This window comes from Cynocephalus volans, chromosome 5, assembly GCF_027409185.1.
Source record: "Cynocephalus volans isolate mCynVol1 chromosome 5, mCynVol1.pri, whole genome shotgun sequence".
In the NCBI taxonomy this organism is placed as follows: domain Eukaryota; kingdom Metazoa; phylum Chordata; class Mammalia; order Dermoptera; family Cynocephalidae; genus Cynocephalus; species Cynocephalus volans.
In genome coordinates, this window is record NC_084464.1 from 143,724,225 (window position 1) to 143,740,118 (window position 15,894).

The 15,894-nt window shown below is 43.3% G+C and overlaps 1 non-coding gene across 1 annotated transcript; it reads left to right on the top strand.

Annotated features, from left to right (window-relative positions):
• The first annotated feature begins 13,863 nt into the window (after positions 1–13,863).
• TRNAL-UAA (transfer RNA leucine (anticodon UAA)) lies at positions 13,864–13,946 on the top strand. The gene has a single exon. It is a non-coding gene; the product is annotated as a tRNA-Leu (tRNA).
• The last annotated feature ends 1,948 nt before the right edge of the window (positions 13,947–15,894 follow it).

The window sequence follows — 15,894 nt, forward strand, 5'->3', positions numbered from 1 at the left end:
AGAATAAGAGTTGACTTGCTTTTGATAGCAGAATTGAAAATCATTGCAATTAATAAAATGGAACTGATAGAAATGAAAAAATGAATCGGATCTAGAATGTAACTTCATCATCATATAAATACAGAGTGTGTCTATTTCCAACACGTTGCAAGGAATGGACAAGATGTCCTTATACACTAGAAGCTTTTGTTGTAAAAATTATATGTTTGTTGGTAAGAAAGAAGGTATTTTGAACTGAGTTCTAAGTGAGACTACAGAGGATGCTTTAAAACAAGTAACATCCTGCAAAATGAGGAGTGAGAGACAAGTCCCCAATACTATCATTTTTTAATTCTTCATGTTTATTTTTAAAGTATATTTTATACTCTATTTTAATTCTAAGCATCCATTGCCATATCTTGGACCTTTTCTACATTTTCATGGCCCTACAGCCAATTCTTTAGACATATTCCTCCCTCTGTTTCCTGGCATCCCATGATATTGGATACTGGGTAAAAATAACAGAGCATAAAAAATTTATATGTATATATGTAATATATATAATATAATGCTACAGAACTCACCATTGTCTCCCACCCCCTGCTCCTCCTGCTTGTCTCGTCTTGCAAATGGCAGCATCAATCCCTTTCTGCCCCGCTGACCACACCAGCACCCTTGCTGCAGGCCCCCACCTCACCTCTCCTGCGTTCATGCTTTCTCTCACTCTCATCGCCGCTTGCCCAGGTCAGATAATCATCCCCTCCTGCCTCAATGACTTCAGCAGCTTCTAACTGATCTCTGGTCTCTAGCCGTGCCTCTTCCAGTCTAATCTCTGTATAATCACAGTGCCTTTTTGTTGTTATTGTCACTATGATTTTTTAAAAATTTATTTGTTATTTCTTTTTACATTCTAAGGTGTTGCACAGCAGTTGGGGGGAGGGGCAAAGGGGAGAGCAGAGGGGCATCGGGTGGGAGGAGGAGGAAGGGGGTGGCATGGTTGAGGCCCATGGCACCCCCCCCTTACCCCTATTCGGTCAGGGGAACCCAGGAGGCTTCCAGCAGAGGTTTGGTGGTCATGGCTGGGCTGGATGCGGAAGGTGGGGTGTGGCTGAGGCCCTCGGGCCCCCTCTGCCCCACCCTGGCTTGAGAGCCTGGGGGACTTCCGGTCCTTCTAGGTTTTATAGGTGTTCTTTGGTGGTGTTAGACCTTTCCTGGTTAATACCAAAACTTTGATCTGTGGGTTTTTTCTTTTTCTCTCTGTACTCATCAGGGCCAGCCTTGAAGTGGTTGGGGCTTGAAACGGTCGGAATGGTCCTTTCTTTCTCTTATCGTGGCTTTTCCTGCCTTCATGAACTCCGTAGATCTCTCCTTTTCCCCTGAGCTCTAGAGCCCCCAACTTGGCAGTAATTGCTTTTTAATAGTTGTAAATTGGTTGATTGTGAGAGTGAAGCTGGGGACCGTCTATTCCGCCATCTTGATCCAAAGTCACTATGTTGTGTTTAATTGTGGTAAAATATACATTATACAAAATTTACCACCTTATACCTCAATAAACTCATTGTAAGTTGAAAATATTAAGTTAAAAATGCATTTTATACACCTCACCCACCAAACATCATAGTGTGCTCGGAGCACTTATGTTAGCCTAACATCCCCTAGCATAAAGACTGTTTTATAGTAAAGTGCTGAATATCTCACGTAATTTATTGAATACTGTACTGAATGTGAAGAACAGTATGGTTGTATGGGTACCATCTTAAAACTGAAAACTTGTTAAGTTGAACCATTGTAAGTTAGGGACCGTCTTACTAAACCGCATGCAATTCATCAGTGCGAAGTTCATTCATATTATTGTGTAACCAACCCCCAGAACTCTTTGCATCTTGCAAAACTGAAACTGCACTCATTAAACAATAACTCCTATCACCCCAGCCCCTGGCAACCACCATTCTACTTTCTAACTCTATGAGTTTACTACTCTAGGCATCTCATAGAAGTGGAATCACACAGTAACTGTCTTTCGTGACTGACATTTCATTTGGAAAAATGTTTTCACGGTTCATCGACGTTGCAGCATGTGTCAGAATTCTCTTCCTTTTCAAGGCTGAATAATAGTCCATTGTATGTACACTGGTGAACCACATTTTGTTCATCCATGCCTCTGTTCATGGACACTTGGGTTGCTTCCACCTTTTTGCTACTGTGAGTAGTGCCATTAACCTGCTTGAAACTCTGTGTTGGCTGCCTATTGCTCTTGGCGTAAAATCCCAACTCCTTAGTGAGGTTGTCCAAGGCCTTGTGAGATCCTGGCTCTGCCTACTTTTGGCCTCACCCCTGCCGCTTTTCGTGCATGCTCTCTTCTTCTTAGCTCTGGACATTCCTGTGGGCTGTTTCCCAGCCTGAACACCCTGTGTTAGCCCGGGTCCTCTGAGAAGCAGACTCCAGGAAGGAACTCAAAGTGGAGAGACTGTATTAGGGGAAATGCAGGTGAGAGGAAATAGGAGGGAGTGGGTTGGGCCGAGAGTGCTGTCAGACTCCGATGCAAGGCTGACCCCTGGAGGAGGAAGGTTGAGTGGAAGCATGCCAGACTGCTGTGCGGTCTGAAAAGATTTTGTAAGGCCTTCTGGAAGTCCTTGAGCCAGTCTGCATCAGAGGTATCTGGAATCTTTGGGAACAGGCCTGCCTTAGCGTCCCTGCTGCACTCAGGAACTGGCTGGGAGGATGCGGGAGCCATGGCCCTAGTGGAAATGGAGAGACGTTTATTGCATGGCACCCCATCCCACATTTAGGCTGTTGCCTAGGACCTCCGTGAGGAGCTGGGCGCTTCCTCTACTAGTGGCTTTTTGATTTTTGAGGGCAACTGATAGCATCTTATTTGGCTTTGGATTTGTAGCACTTTGCATAGTATCTTTTATATAACGGGTTCAGAAACTTGTGTTCTAAATGCAGAAATAGAGCTATTCTGAATTTGTTTTCTGTTATGAGTGACTGTATCTTTTTTTGAAAATGTATCCTATTTTACAGCATAAAGGACCATATCTAGTCCCGCCTCCCAGTGGAGAATCTGTGTAGGGTGCCGGGCCCAGAAGGAGGGGCGGTGTCCTGGAAGCAGGGGTGGGACTTGGTGAGGGGGAGGGATATGGGATTAGAGAAAAAGCTCCGTGGGGAGAAGCAGATCATCTAGGAGCACAGTCAGTCTGAAAAGGCTGTACATATTTTTCTCTAACGTGGCATCTAGTAGAGTAATCTGTGTACAGTATTAGTTCCCTGACCTAGTCATAAAAGGCTGTGTTGCAGGGTGGTGGCTTTGGGCTTCAGTCCTAACCTGTCCTCAGTCACTGAAGTTGCTGTCTTAGAGAACTGCCTGAAGATGCCTCAGTCTATTCCTCTGAGTATGCCAGGGTGCCCCCCCCCCCACCCGATGCACACACATACAGATTGCTTAGGGTGACAAAATGCTTATTCAGAACAAAAATCTCTAACTGTTTGGGTATTGTGCAGAAAAACTGCAAGGCCATGCCTTCCCTGCAGGAGTTGGAGACCAGGGAACGAATGTAGGACGCTACACTGCCCTTGCTTTGAGCTGCAAAGCCCCAAGTTCTCTCCCCGCTGAAGCCTACCTGGCAGAATATGTACAGCTGAAACCCAAGCCAACACATTCTGTCTGAAAAAAAAATGTTTTAAAAATCTTTATTTTACTTGGCTGGAAGAATTTTTTTTTAAAAAAATCCCTTCTAGATATAACTTAGTTTTACAACTTTCTTTGCATTCAACCTGAGTCTGCGTCTTTACTGGGGCATGGGCCTGAGGTGCCTGATGGCTGCCAGCAGCTGGTGCTCCAACTCTTTCAAAACGTGGTTTTGGAGCAAATCAAGAAAGGAATCTCCAGGGGGTGGAGAACATTTACAAAGAATGTTACCCTTAGATAAAAAGAAATTGTTTAGCCTCCACGTGACAAGGACAGGAATTTCTCTTGCGGGTAGGAATGTTTAACTAGTTCATTCTTTTGCCTTGCCCTGTGGTTTACCCTCTTCTCATGCACCCTTAAAAGGGCATAGATAAGGTAACATGGTTTCTCTTCATATCGTCATCCACTCTTTGTAATCTGATTTATGGAAGAAACCTGTCGAACAAGAAATGTTACCTAGCGGCAAGATGTTAGAACATGCACGTACCAGGAGAAAGTAAACTGTCTGGAAAATGAAAGAAATGGTCTGTTAATGCAGCAACTCATCAGGAGGGTAGCTTCTTGTGTTTTGGCTCCCTGCATTGGCCGTTATCAACATTTGAAGTGACTTTGCAACAAGTTCTCATTTCCAAGAGGAAACCACAGCTTTATCAGAAAAAGTTGCATCTCACCTTACTGATAAGAGTTTTGGTGCTACATTAAAAATGGTCTGACAGAATGCAGACCATTCTGCATGGGGACATGGGGACCGTGAAGAGAAATCTTTCCCTTCTTGATAAGAGACAGAAAGACTTAACATAAATATTTTGAGGGGAATAATCCAGTTGGATGAATGAATTTGAGTTAAAAAATAAAAAGAAAGAAAGAAAGGATGACCTGTTACTAGACAGAAGGTAGGTCAGTGTAGTGGATTGAATTATGACCCCCCAAAACTCATTGAAGCTTGAATCGTGTTCCCCAAGTCTTACATGTTAGAAACTTGGCCCCTACAGTGACTGTTAAGAGGGTGGGAAATCCTATGATGGTAATTGAAAGGTGGAGCCTTGAAGAGGTGATTGGATTGTAAGACCAAGCAGTAGTGAATGGATTAAAAATGGTGGCCAGAGGTGTGGTTCTGAGGACTTTAAAAGAAGGGGAGAGTCTGTTTTTTTGCTCTCTCTGCTGCTCTCTCTGCTTCCACCATCTTGTAGTGTGAGACCCCTGGGTCACTGTTGCCACCACCAGATGCACTTTGGACTTCCCAGCCTCAGAAACTGTAAGTAATAAATTTTATTTTTCTTTATAAATCACCCAGTTTCAGTTATTTTGTTATAAGCAACAAAAACAGACCAACACAGTCAGAAAGCAGAGAACTAGACGGGAAGGGTGGGAATAGGGGATATGCTAAGGTGGACCAAAGCTTAGAAAGGGGAAGCTGAAAATACTAAAAGTAGACTTTCCAGTGAACTAACCCAATTTATTTTCATCTGCATATCGACAAACAGAAATCATAAGTGAAGGACCCACTTGGCTGATCATGTCAAAAGGGACAATGGTTATGACTAGAAGTCGGTAGGTTTTCGTTTTTTACTCTGTATATGCCCTGTGAGTATAATTTGATAAAATTATATACCATTATAGTTTATGGTGTACTTTGGGCTTAAATTCAATTCAATGAAAATTTTGTAAATTTCTCCTAACACATAAAGGTATTTATAGATTTCTGGTAATTCAGTGCTTTTATATTCACTTCCATATTAATTTTCTTTTACTTTCTTTGTAAAATACATTTAAAAGGACTGCTCATTGTCACAGTCTGATAAAATATAAATGCCATTCCTCTCTTCAATTGCATTACTCGTTAATAGATAAAACTGGGAGAACGATGCTATTAATCCCATTTAGTCTATTGTTTCTTTGCTTGGTCTGCTGTTTTATTCAGAAAAAAAATTTAATAACATGCATTTTTATATTTTTCCATTTTCAAAATTGTCACAAAGTTTTAAAAACAAAGTAGATACTGTGGTTTACACCTCAAATGAAAACTCATGGAATGAAAGGTATATCATGTAGCAACCGAATTCCTCCTTAAACTTTATTGCCAAAAAAAAAAAAAGAATAAACAAAAGGAAACATTTGTGCAATCCAATTTATATTAGCAACTCCTCTGATACAATTGACAGGAAAAAGGGGTTATAATTTGCCAAAGGCCCACATGTCCCGGGTGGACTTGGCTGACAGTATTTGCCCTGTCCTGCACTCCACCTGCCCAGTACACAGCAATAAATCATCAGCTATGGTTAAGGTGACTAAGAAAAAGGCAAGGGAAATTTACTGCTTCCCCGGGCTTGGTGGCATAAAATCACAGTTACCTCATATATTTTTTCAGGGTATTGGCTCAAATGAGTTAGCCCACAGTGACATGTAAAATACCCAAGGGTTGTGCCCTTTGCTTGTTCCTCTCTTTGTAGATGAGCTCAGTCACCCCATGGCTTTGACACCCTATGTTGATAATTCCAAACCTTTGTGGAGGGAAGATTCACCACTGATGACCCCAGCAACTCTCTTTAGTTTGGCTGACAAGGAGCCAGCACAGTCTCCACTGCAACCAAGATCCCTACGTGCTGTTCTTGTGAGTAGGCAATGTCCTTGGGCAGCTGGCATGCAAGCTAGACTCATTTTCCTCTGCTCGTAGGACTGAAATCTTTCTCACCTTTGAAAAAGATGGTTTTTGAATTGTAGTGGTCAGCTTATAGCACATCTAGCTGGGTCGTCCCCAAGCATACGATAGGATGATGAGGGGCTACAGCCACAACACCCTGGGGCTGCCTCTCTACCTGTGGTTCTGCTGACCCTGTGTGACACCTGTGGCATTTGCCTGAGCCACACACTCAATAATCAGTCGGTATCTAAAGATCTGTTCTAAAGCCTAGGTAACCTGAGCTCCAGATTTTTATATTCTAATGTTGTAGATTGGATGCCCCCCAATCTCATCGAAGTTTAATTCCCACAGTAAATGTTGAGGGTGGGAAATTCTATTACGATAATTGAAGGTGGGACCTTGAAGAGGTGATTAGATTGTAGGGCCATGCCATAGTGAATGGATTAATAATGGTGGTCAGGGGCGTGGTTCTGGGGACTTTAAAAGGAGAGCACGTGAGAGTCTCTCTCTCTGCCCCCCCCATCTTCTGCCATGTGAGACCCCTGCATTGATGTAAAGCTACCACCAAAGAAGACCCTCGCCAGATGTGTTCCCTGGACTCTGGATTTCCCAGCCTCTGAAACTGTGAGCAATAAATTTCACTTTCTTTATAAAACACAAGTTCCGTGTATTTTGTTATAAGGGACAAAAATGGACTAATACATCTACTGTCTACTTGAGCTCTCTGGAATGTCCCACAGGTTCCTCAAACTCAGATTCTGTTCTTCCTCTTATGGCTTCCTTCAATTAATGGAATTATCGTCCTCCCAATTATCTACAGGCAAAAACCTCAGAATCACCTTCAATTCCATTCTCTCTGTCCACAACCAAATGAAATCAAAGAATTGTTACCAATACTCAAAAAAAAAAAAAAAAAAAAAAAAAAAAAGGTTAATATCTGCAGGCTATTGTGTGGTTAATGTAATCCGAAATGCATACCAGATACAGTATTTGAGGTGTAAAGGCAACTACAATTTCCTGTGTGGATTTTCCTAATCGACACAACAACAAAGTGGTTCACACATCAGGAAATTGTGTTTTGATTCACATAATCCTTCACGTTAATGGTGGTTCATTCAATAAATGTCTGTTATGTACAGAGCTAATATTAATTAATTTTGGTCCTAACTTGCATTCAAATTTCTTATATTGTACAAATATATGTTGCCTGGGACTAGCTTCTTGTAGGCTTGTTGTCCGAGCATGATTTCAATAGCTCCCTTTTTCATTTTCAGAAGTGTCTGTTTGAGTGATAAAAATCATATGGTCAAACAAGATATACTATATAATATGTAATCTGGGTGTACCCATGTTTGACATTTTCTAAGTTCACCCTGCCCTTGAATATCTAACCAATTTAGTTGGAATCCCAATCCTGAGCGGTTGCAGGAAGACCCTGCCTTTTGTCAGATTGCACCTGTCCTTGGTGTGGAGCCGATGGGCACAGCGGATGTGGGCTTTCTTCACTGCCACTTCTCAAAGCCATATTTCTTTTATTTTTATTTTTTAGTTTATTTTGGCAGCTGGCCAGTAGGGGGATCTGTACCAAGGCCATATTTCTTACTAGCCAAAAACACAAAATAAGATAAATATTCCCACAGAAGCAAGAAAAATTTAAAGTAAAATTGCACAGGAAAAGAGAAAATCAAGAAAAACTAAATTATTGAAATTAAAATATATGGATCAAAATACAAACGTAATGAAAAGTGAACTATTACAAGATAAAACAATTAGATTTGAGATCAAGGAAATAAAAAGCTGCAAAGTATAAAATAAAATTAAAAATATGAATATAGATTAAGAACAAAAATTCTAAACTGAACTAGGAATAAATATAATTTCACTCTTTTTTTTTTTTCAGTGGTTGGCCAGTACAGGGATTGAACCCTGGACCTTGGTGTTATCAGCACCATGCTCTAAACAACTGAGCTAACCAGCCAGCCCTAATTTCAAAAGGATGTAAAAGTAATATTTTTAAAGGAAATATAAAGACAAAGTAAGGAAAACATGACAGAGGCAGAACACTTTAATGAATAAAGAACTAAAACCGAAATGGGAAAAATTAGATTAAATGAATTAAGATAATACAGGTAAAGTACTTCTCACAGTGAGGAGATGCTGAGATGTTGCTCCATAAAACATAATTTATCTTTAATAAAATTGGAAAATAAAAGACAAGGGGTATAGAGGAAAGGAAGAAGAGCTCCGCTGAAAGCAAGCTGAGTCCTGGGCAAAATTCTCTCTTAGACGTCTCTATAGCTGGTCCTGGATAGCTGGGAGATAGGAGGCACAGAACAACACAAAGCCTCCACCCCTCTCCAGCCCTTGTCCCATGTCCCCAGCCACCTTGCATCTCTTTATGGTACCCATCAGAGAGGCCCCTGAGCCGGTCGTCTGAAAGAGTCTCACCACAAACAGGATGGGTTGACTTTGCACATGCTCAGCCACCAACTGTTGGCTAGATATGACCATATTTCTTCATAACAGAATTAATATAAAGAATGGGTTTAAAAGTAACCCAGAGGATGAAGCATTTAACTAATGTTGAAATGAAAGGGTATTAGAATGATACTAGGAAGTGAGAGATTTCTGGTAAAGTGAAAGTGAAGGTTCTGTCAAGGACAAGAACACAACTTAGGAGAAGGCAACTTCAGAGTTCCACGCAATTACTTATATATACACACACACTAAATACATACGTGTATGTGTATGTATACACACACACATACACAAGAGCAAGTGCACCCTCTGGAGATAGGCTTACTTAAGAAATCAAGCCAATAACAGGGACTCAACCAAGGAAGCAACTTCTAGGGAATACTTTAGCACTCTTCATCCAGCCTACATGTAACTGTGTGAGCGCTCTACTAGGAATGCCTTTGACAGAAACCCTACTGTGATAAGTGACCCTAAAACTAGAGCATGCTTCAGAATCACCAGACTCAAGTGCGGATTCAGGAAATCGGAATGAGGCCAGAGGATTTGCCTTTCCAACAAGTTCCCATGTGATCTTGTTGATGCTGTAGGTCCAGGGACCACAGCTTACATTTCAAGACATGTTAATTATCCCGTGTAACAAGAAGGCTGGAGGTAGGTGGTTTCTGGTCAGCTGTGTCTCAGTAAGGTCTTTAAGGGCAAAATCTCTTTCTCACTGAATGTTCTGACACCTTAGGGTGTTAACTCCTTATCCACAAACTTGTTCTCCACCCCACCCTCCTGCTGTGGTCACAGTATGGCTAACACAAGAATTACATCTTCACCTGCTCTTACTCAAGGCAGAAAGAAAATGGGAAGGAATAACACAAGGCTTTCACTGTCCAAAGGTCTATTTTTTAACCCAGAAAGAAACTCTTTCCCAGAAACCCCAGCCAACTTTCCTTTATCTTTTGTTGGCCAAAGCTGGATCACAAACCACTCTGGTGTCTCCCTCCCACCCCCACCCCCAAACTAATTATTAACAAAAGGGATGAGATAACACTTACTTGTTTTACACTAATAGTGATTCTTTCCCTGGGGCTGGGGGAGGAGCTCTCCTTCCCTAAAATCAAGGGAAGATTTCAGGCCCACTGACTGAATAAAATAAGAATTCCTTTAGCAGAGAGAAAGGTGTGGAATAGCTATTGCATAAGCAACAAAGATTGGCTGCCACTGGAGCCTACCTCATACCACGCACCCAGCTAGACATCTCATGTACATTATTTCACTTTATTCTCACAACATTTCTCTGAGGTAGGTAATATTCCCACTTTACAAATAAGGAAACTGAGATTGGAAGAGTTTGAGTAAATTGCCTACACAGCTAGGAATAAATGAGAATTTGAACTAGGTCTTCTGACTCGACAGTTTAAACAATATCATTGTTATTATACACTGCAGCCTCTTGTTTTATCTGTAGTTCAGAAAAATCATTGCTATCGCAATGACAACCCTTAATTATGGACAAAAAGGCTAATTTAATTCTGCTTACTATATAGGATATGTGTATACTATATTTCATAAAAATGTGGGACAAAAACTTAAATTCTATAAGTACTGAAAGAAAAAATTCTGTCACAAAGAATAATACATTTCTAATAATATCATATATCTTAATTTTTATTATAATAAATAAGATCAGTGGGAAGGACACTTCTAAAGTTTAATTTGGAATTTTCCAAATTTTGTACACCACCTTTGTAAGTGTAACATATATTTACTCATTTAACTTTACAATTATGTGTGTGGTGGGAACATAGGAGTTATAGGGGCTCAAGGAAGAAAGTTAGGCAGAGAAGTGCAAACATGGAAAAAAGAAAAAGAGAGACAGGAAATGGGTTGGCATCTTCAAGGGACAAGGGATCCTAATTTAGAATGACTGGCATCATTGTGGTTATGGATAAGAGATTTCACATTCTACTTTCTTCACTTCTACATTGTTTGAACATCTTACAACTTTAACTACTTGCATCCATTTGAGTAAAGACATTTTCATTCTGAAAAGATTGAGAGAGGGAAAGATAAGGGTAGAAGCCATTTTTCAGGGGATTCTGACCTAGTATTGTCATCTGCTCTCTAATATTGTCAGTTATAACAAAAGTCATTGCACAGTGCTTTTTGCATTTTGTTCTAACACTCAGGTGGATATTCATCATGCCTTGCAGTTGCCAGCATCTTTTGAACACCCTTTTCCTATGTTTGGGGAATTTCTTCCATTTTGAGGACTGCTTCCTGAGGCAGCAGCCAGAACTTTGCTTCCTAGCCTCCCTTGCAGCTAGGACCCAGGGATGGAGTTGCTCTTCTTCCACTGAGACACTCCTGCGGAGGATGTCGATTTGGAAGACAGCAGCATGGTCCAGAACCCAGTTTCCAGTAAAGGTGGAGGAACTGACTCCAGTAATGGAATCAGACCTTGGACTCTCTCTGTCTCAGGGCTCTGCTTTGCCCTGTCTTGGCTTTATTCTCAGCTAGCCTGTCTCTATGTAGTGCTCCTAGTGTTTCATTATAGTACTGCTAGTTTATCATTCTCAGAATTTTCATTATCTGTTGCTTCACTTAAACAAGCAAACAAACAAATTTAGTGGTGCAGAACAAAAATGATTCTATTATGGCCACATATTCTGTGAATCCCCAAATTGGAAGAAGACACAGTGGGGACAACTCATCTCTGTTTTATGATATCTGGGTACTTAGTTGGAAGGACTCAATGGCTGGTGAGGGGTCACTTGACAACTAGGGGCTGGAATCATCTTCAGGCTCATCCATGTTCATTGGTAGTAGTTAACACTGGCTGTTGGTTGAAAACTGTCAGCTGGAACAACTACTTCCTCACAGCATGGTGGCTAGGGTCCAAGAACAAGTATCCCAAGAGAGCAAGGCAAAGTATAGCACCTTTCGTGATCTAGTCTTGGAAGTCACATAGCTTCATTCTGCCATAGACACAGCCTTTCCAGATTCAATGATGGAGAACATAAACCCCCCTATCCCTGCCTATTAATGGGAGGGGTGTCAAAGTCATATTGGAAGAAGAGCACGTGGGATGAGAGATTCTGTTGTGATCCTCTTTGGAAAAATACAATCCGCCACATGGCAGATTGACATTTTCTCTTCCCCAATAGTTGAGGATTACCTGCAATCTGATTAGACTGACTTCAGTCCCATTCTTAATCGGTGGCCAGAGAAATTTAATACAATCTTGAGGCTTCAGAAGATGCACTTCTAAAGGGTGCCCTATGATATGGCTGTGTTATTCAGAGCTGTGTTTTTCTAAGGGCTTGGAAGCTAAGTCTGGAGTTAAACAAAATATCATGCAAATGGTGTGTTACCATGTTCCAGAAGATCATGGAGGGCTCCACAGCTGGATTGCTGGCAAAACTCTGCATGGCCCCTTGATGTGCAGGCAGCATGTCTTATATTTGGATGAGTTTGTAACTGGGCCTCTGTTACCTAAACCCTTAAAATGGGGAGGGATACGAACTCCTACTTTATGGGATTGCTAAGAAAATTAAATTAGGTAATATATGTAAAGAGCTAAAAGCAATGCTTTTCACAGAGTGAATACTCAATACATGTTTTTATTATCATTTAAGTGCCTTGAAAGCCAGTTTTGTGAAGTCTGAGGCCTCTGGCAATGAGGTGCAATGAAATGGAGATGGGTGATCCTGTGTCATCACCACAGGGCTGCCTCTAGGCCTTGAGGGAGTCCAAGTTCCCCTTTTTCTCTCAGCACCACAGTGTACGGCCTAAGGAACCTGCTCTCGTCTGTGTTCTTGTCTGTGTACTCGGGAGGACCAAGCCTCAAACAGTCAAGAGGAAGGGTGCCATTGAGGTTGCCTCTGATAGCTCTTAGTTGCAGGCCTCCGATGGCTCACAATGTGGTGCGGTCAAGTGGGTAGGAGACAATTCCACCAATTGCTATCCTGAGGAGTTTTCTCAGGGGCAGCTCTCTCAGAATCCACCGGAACTCGGAGAACCAGGGCATCAGGGTGGGTGACACCTTCTACAGATGGTGTCTGTGTTCCCAGGGATCTCAGCAGTTCCGGGAGGCGGCAGGGCACTGCGTTCCTTACAATGCCAGATAGTGGGTAGGCAGCTTTGTGAGGTCTGACACCGTGAGGTTAACGTGCGCCGTCTCCGGCCTGACAGAAGTTCTTGGTCCAAGACAGAGGCCGCCTGCACTGTATGAACGAGGGTGTGGCCCGGTAGTCGGGGCAGCGGGGTCACACACAGCTCAGCCACCGGGCTCCCTTGTCGCTCCAGAACCCATGTGCTTGGCTCTGTGTTACATTCGAGGCCCTGGGTGGTGGGGAAAGGAGTGAAAGTCCTGGGAAAAGGGCTGTCTCACGTGCACAGAAGAGAGCATTGCAGAGCAAGTTAAGATCAGGGAACATACATATCTCATTGCACGGTAGGGCTGTGGGATCAAAGAGGAGGCCACCGTACTGCATCCGAGGCGGTGCAGTGGACATGGTGTCTGCAGCCAGCAGGGAGGGCGACAGTGCCACCCTCCCCTGCGTATGGCGTGCATGTGCACACACACTTCTACAAAGCTTCCCTCCCGTGTGGCTGATGACATGCTGAGAAGAACTGCGGCCTACAGGTGCAGCTGCTGCCCAGGCAACTCATTCCTTGAAGCTTATTCTATTTAGAAAACAAAAACTCCACGCAGCCCTGTGGGCTCGGGCCTGCACCACCAGCCGGCCGCCTCCGGAACGTCCTCCCAGGCGTCCCGAAGTTTACTAGCCTGTTTGTTTCCAGCGCCCGCGCTCCTCGAAACTGAAAGCAGAACTGGCAGGGACCGAAGGCTGTTCTGAGCGAACCGCCCGACCGGGAGCGAGCCGGCTCGGCTGCAGTTGCTCTCGCTGCCGCGGCGGGCCGGGGCACTCGGGAGCTGCGGCGACGGCGGGGAGGCCGCCCCAGCCCGCGCTAGGAGAGCTGAGTGCGGCGGCGGCGGCGGATCCTCGGCATTCGTGAAGGACGGTGCGAGGAGGGCGGCGGAACACAGCTTGTAGGAAGAGCGGAGGTCTCATTGCTCGCCTGCACCAGGATGGCCGAGTGGTTAAGGCGTTGGACTTAAGATCCAATGGACATATGTCCGCGTGGGTTCGAACCCCACTCCTGGTAGAGTGCTTCTTTTTCCCTCAATTTTTTTAAAAAATAAATAGATCTCACCGCATACACCACACCTTGGACATTAGAATGCCGACTTGTGGCTGGGAGAAGCCCTATCCCTGTCACGGCGCGCGGCTCCGCGGGGAGGAGACCACACCGCCCGCGGCCTGGGCGTGGCGGGCGGCGGCCGCGGAGCTTGGCCCAGCGCCGCGGCTGCAGGGCCGGAGTCGACCGGGCGGGGGAGGGCTGCAGGCCTGGCAGCGTATTTTAAAACCTTCGGGCAAATAGTAAAAAACACATCTCTGTCTTTTTGTCTTGTTTTCGCTAGAGTTAATTTTGTGCAGAAAACTCTTCAATTAACTCCTAGAAGTCGGAGACTGGATGCATCATAGCTCCAAAATGCACTCTCACTTGCATTCGGCTTAGAATTCTAAAATGCTAACACTGTGGTCTTTTGTTGTTGTTGTTTTGTTTTTTGGGTTTTTTCCTTTCTTTTTTTAAAAGTACTTTTAAAAAACGAAAGCAATCGGAGACTTTAAAAAGCTGCAAGAACAGTGCAAAGAACTTATTTTGCCCTTGAATCGTTTTAGAGTGAGATACCGACTAGATGCCCCAATACCACTATTAAAATCAGGAAATTAACACTGATAATTTACTACCATATAATCCTCAGACCCCACACACCAGTTTTCTCAAGAATGTTCTTTATAGCAATAGGCTTCTATTCATAACTGTTGCTTTGTGTTGCTTCGCCCCCCACGGATTTGACACCCCATTTCCCCTGGGTGACTGAGATGCAAAGGATTACTCAAAGCCCATCTCTTCTGAGCAGCGAGAAGCCCGGAACAGGTTAACTTCCCTGGGAACGCTCAAGCCAGAGCCATCCCTTCCATTTGGGAATTTAAACCTGAATTGAGGTTCTCTTCCTACATTTATTTTCCAGACCAGGCAGTTACAGGAAGAGAACAAAGGTGGGGTTATAGTTTAACAATATAGGCTGGTAACTTTCAGTGAAACAAGCCAGATGACATTCCAGTAGACAATTAAGTGATCTTGTCAACACAAGCTTGATCTTAGCAAACATTCCTTCTTTTAGCCATTTCTCAGTACCTTTACATAACAATCAGTAACTAGTCTGTCTTTGAGCCAGCAACCTGCTGTGCCACAATCCTTATCTTGCAACAGAGACTTATAGCCTGGAGGAAAATTTCCTATCCTTGCAAGGTCAATATTTGAAACTGCAAGGCTTTGGAAAACCAGGCCCTATGAAGTACATATGCCTTTTAGTATATTCCACAATAACAATGCTTTGTGTTTACTTATGTCTCTTAGGCTTCTTTAATCTGCATCATTTCCTCAGTCTCTCCTGACTTTCACTATCTTGACACTTCTGAAGATGATAGGCCAGTTATTTTGTAGAATATCCCTGTGTCAGTTTGCTCCTGATGCTCCCTCCTGATGTGTGGGGAAAATAGGATAATTGAGTCAGGCTCCCTGGCTCAGGTCTGGTTGGGGGTTGAGCAGCACATTCTTAATACTTTGTAAACAAGTTGTGTGTGGATGGAGTTAGTGTGCATGTGCACCAATGTATCCTTTTAGTTTTCTGCTATTGTGTGTTCTTCAGTTTTGTGAAGCAGGCTGGTGGCAGAGAGCTCGTGTCTAAAAATAGAGCATGTTGACTGCTGGCAGCTGCTCAGTTTTCAGGTTTTTCTTTGGACTTTGCCGGGAGCAGTTGAGTTTCTGAGTTTCTCTTTGTACTGCCTAGCTCTTAGATGTGTGTGTGCCGAGTAAAGACTATTCCTACTTCAACCAAGGCTCCAAGGACCTTTTTGCTGGTTACCTAGCTGATAGACCTGCGTGTGAACGGTTTGTGAACAGGCTGGAGGGGTCTGTGAGCATGAGAGACCCAGCCCTAGCTCTACATGATGAGATTCAGGTTCTGCTGCTTTAGCAGGACTAT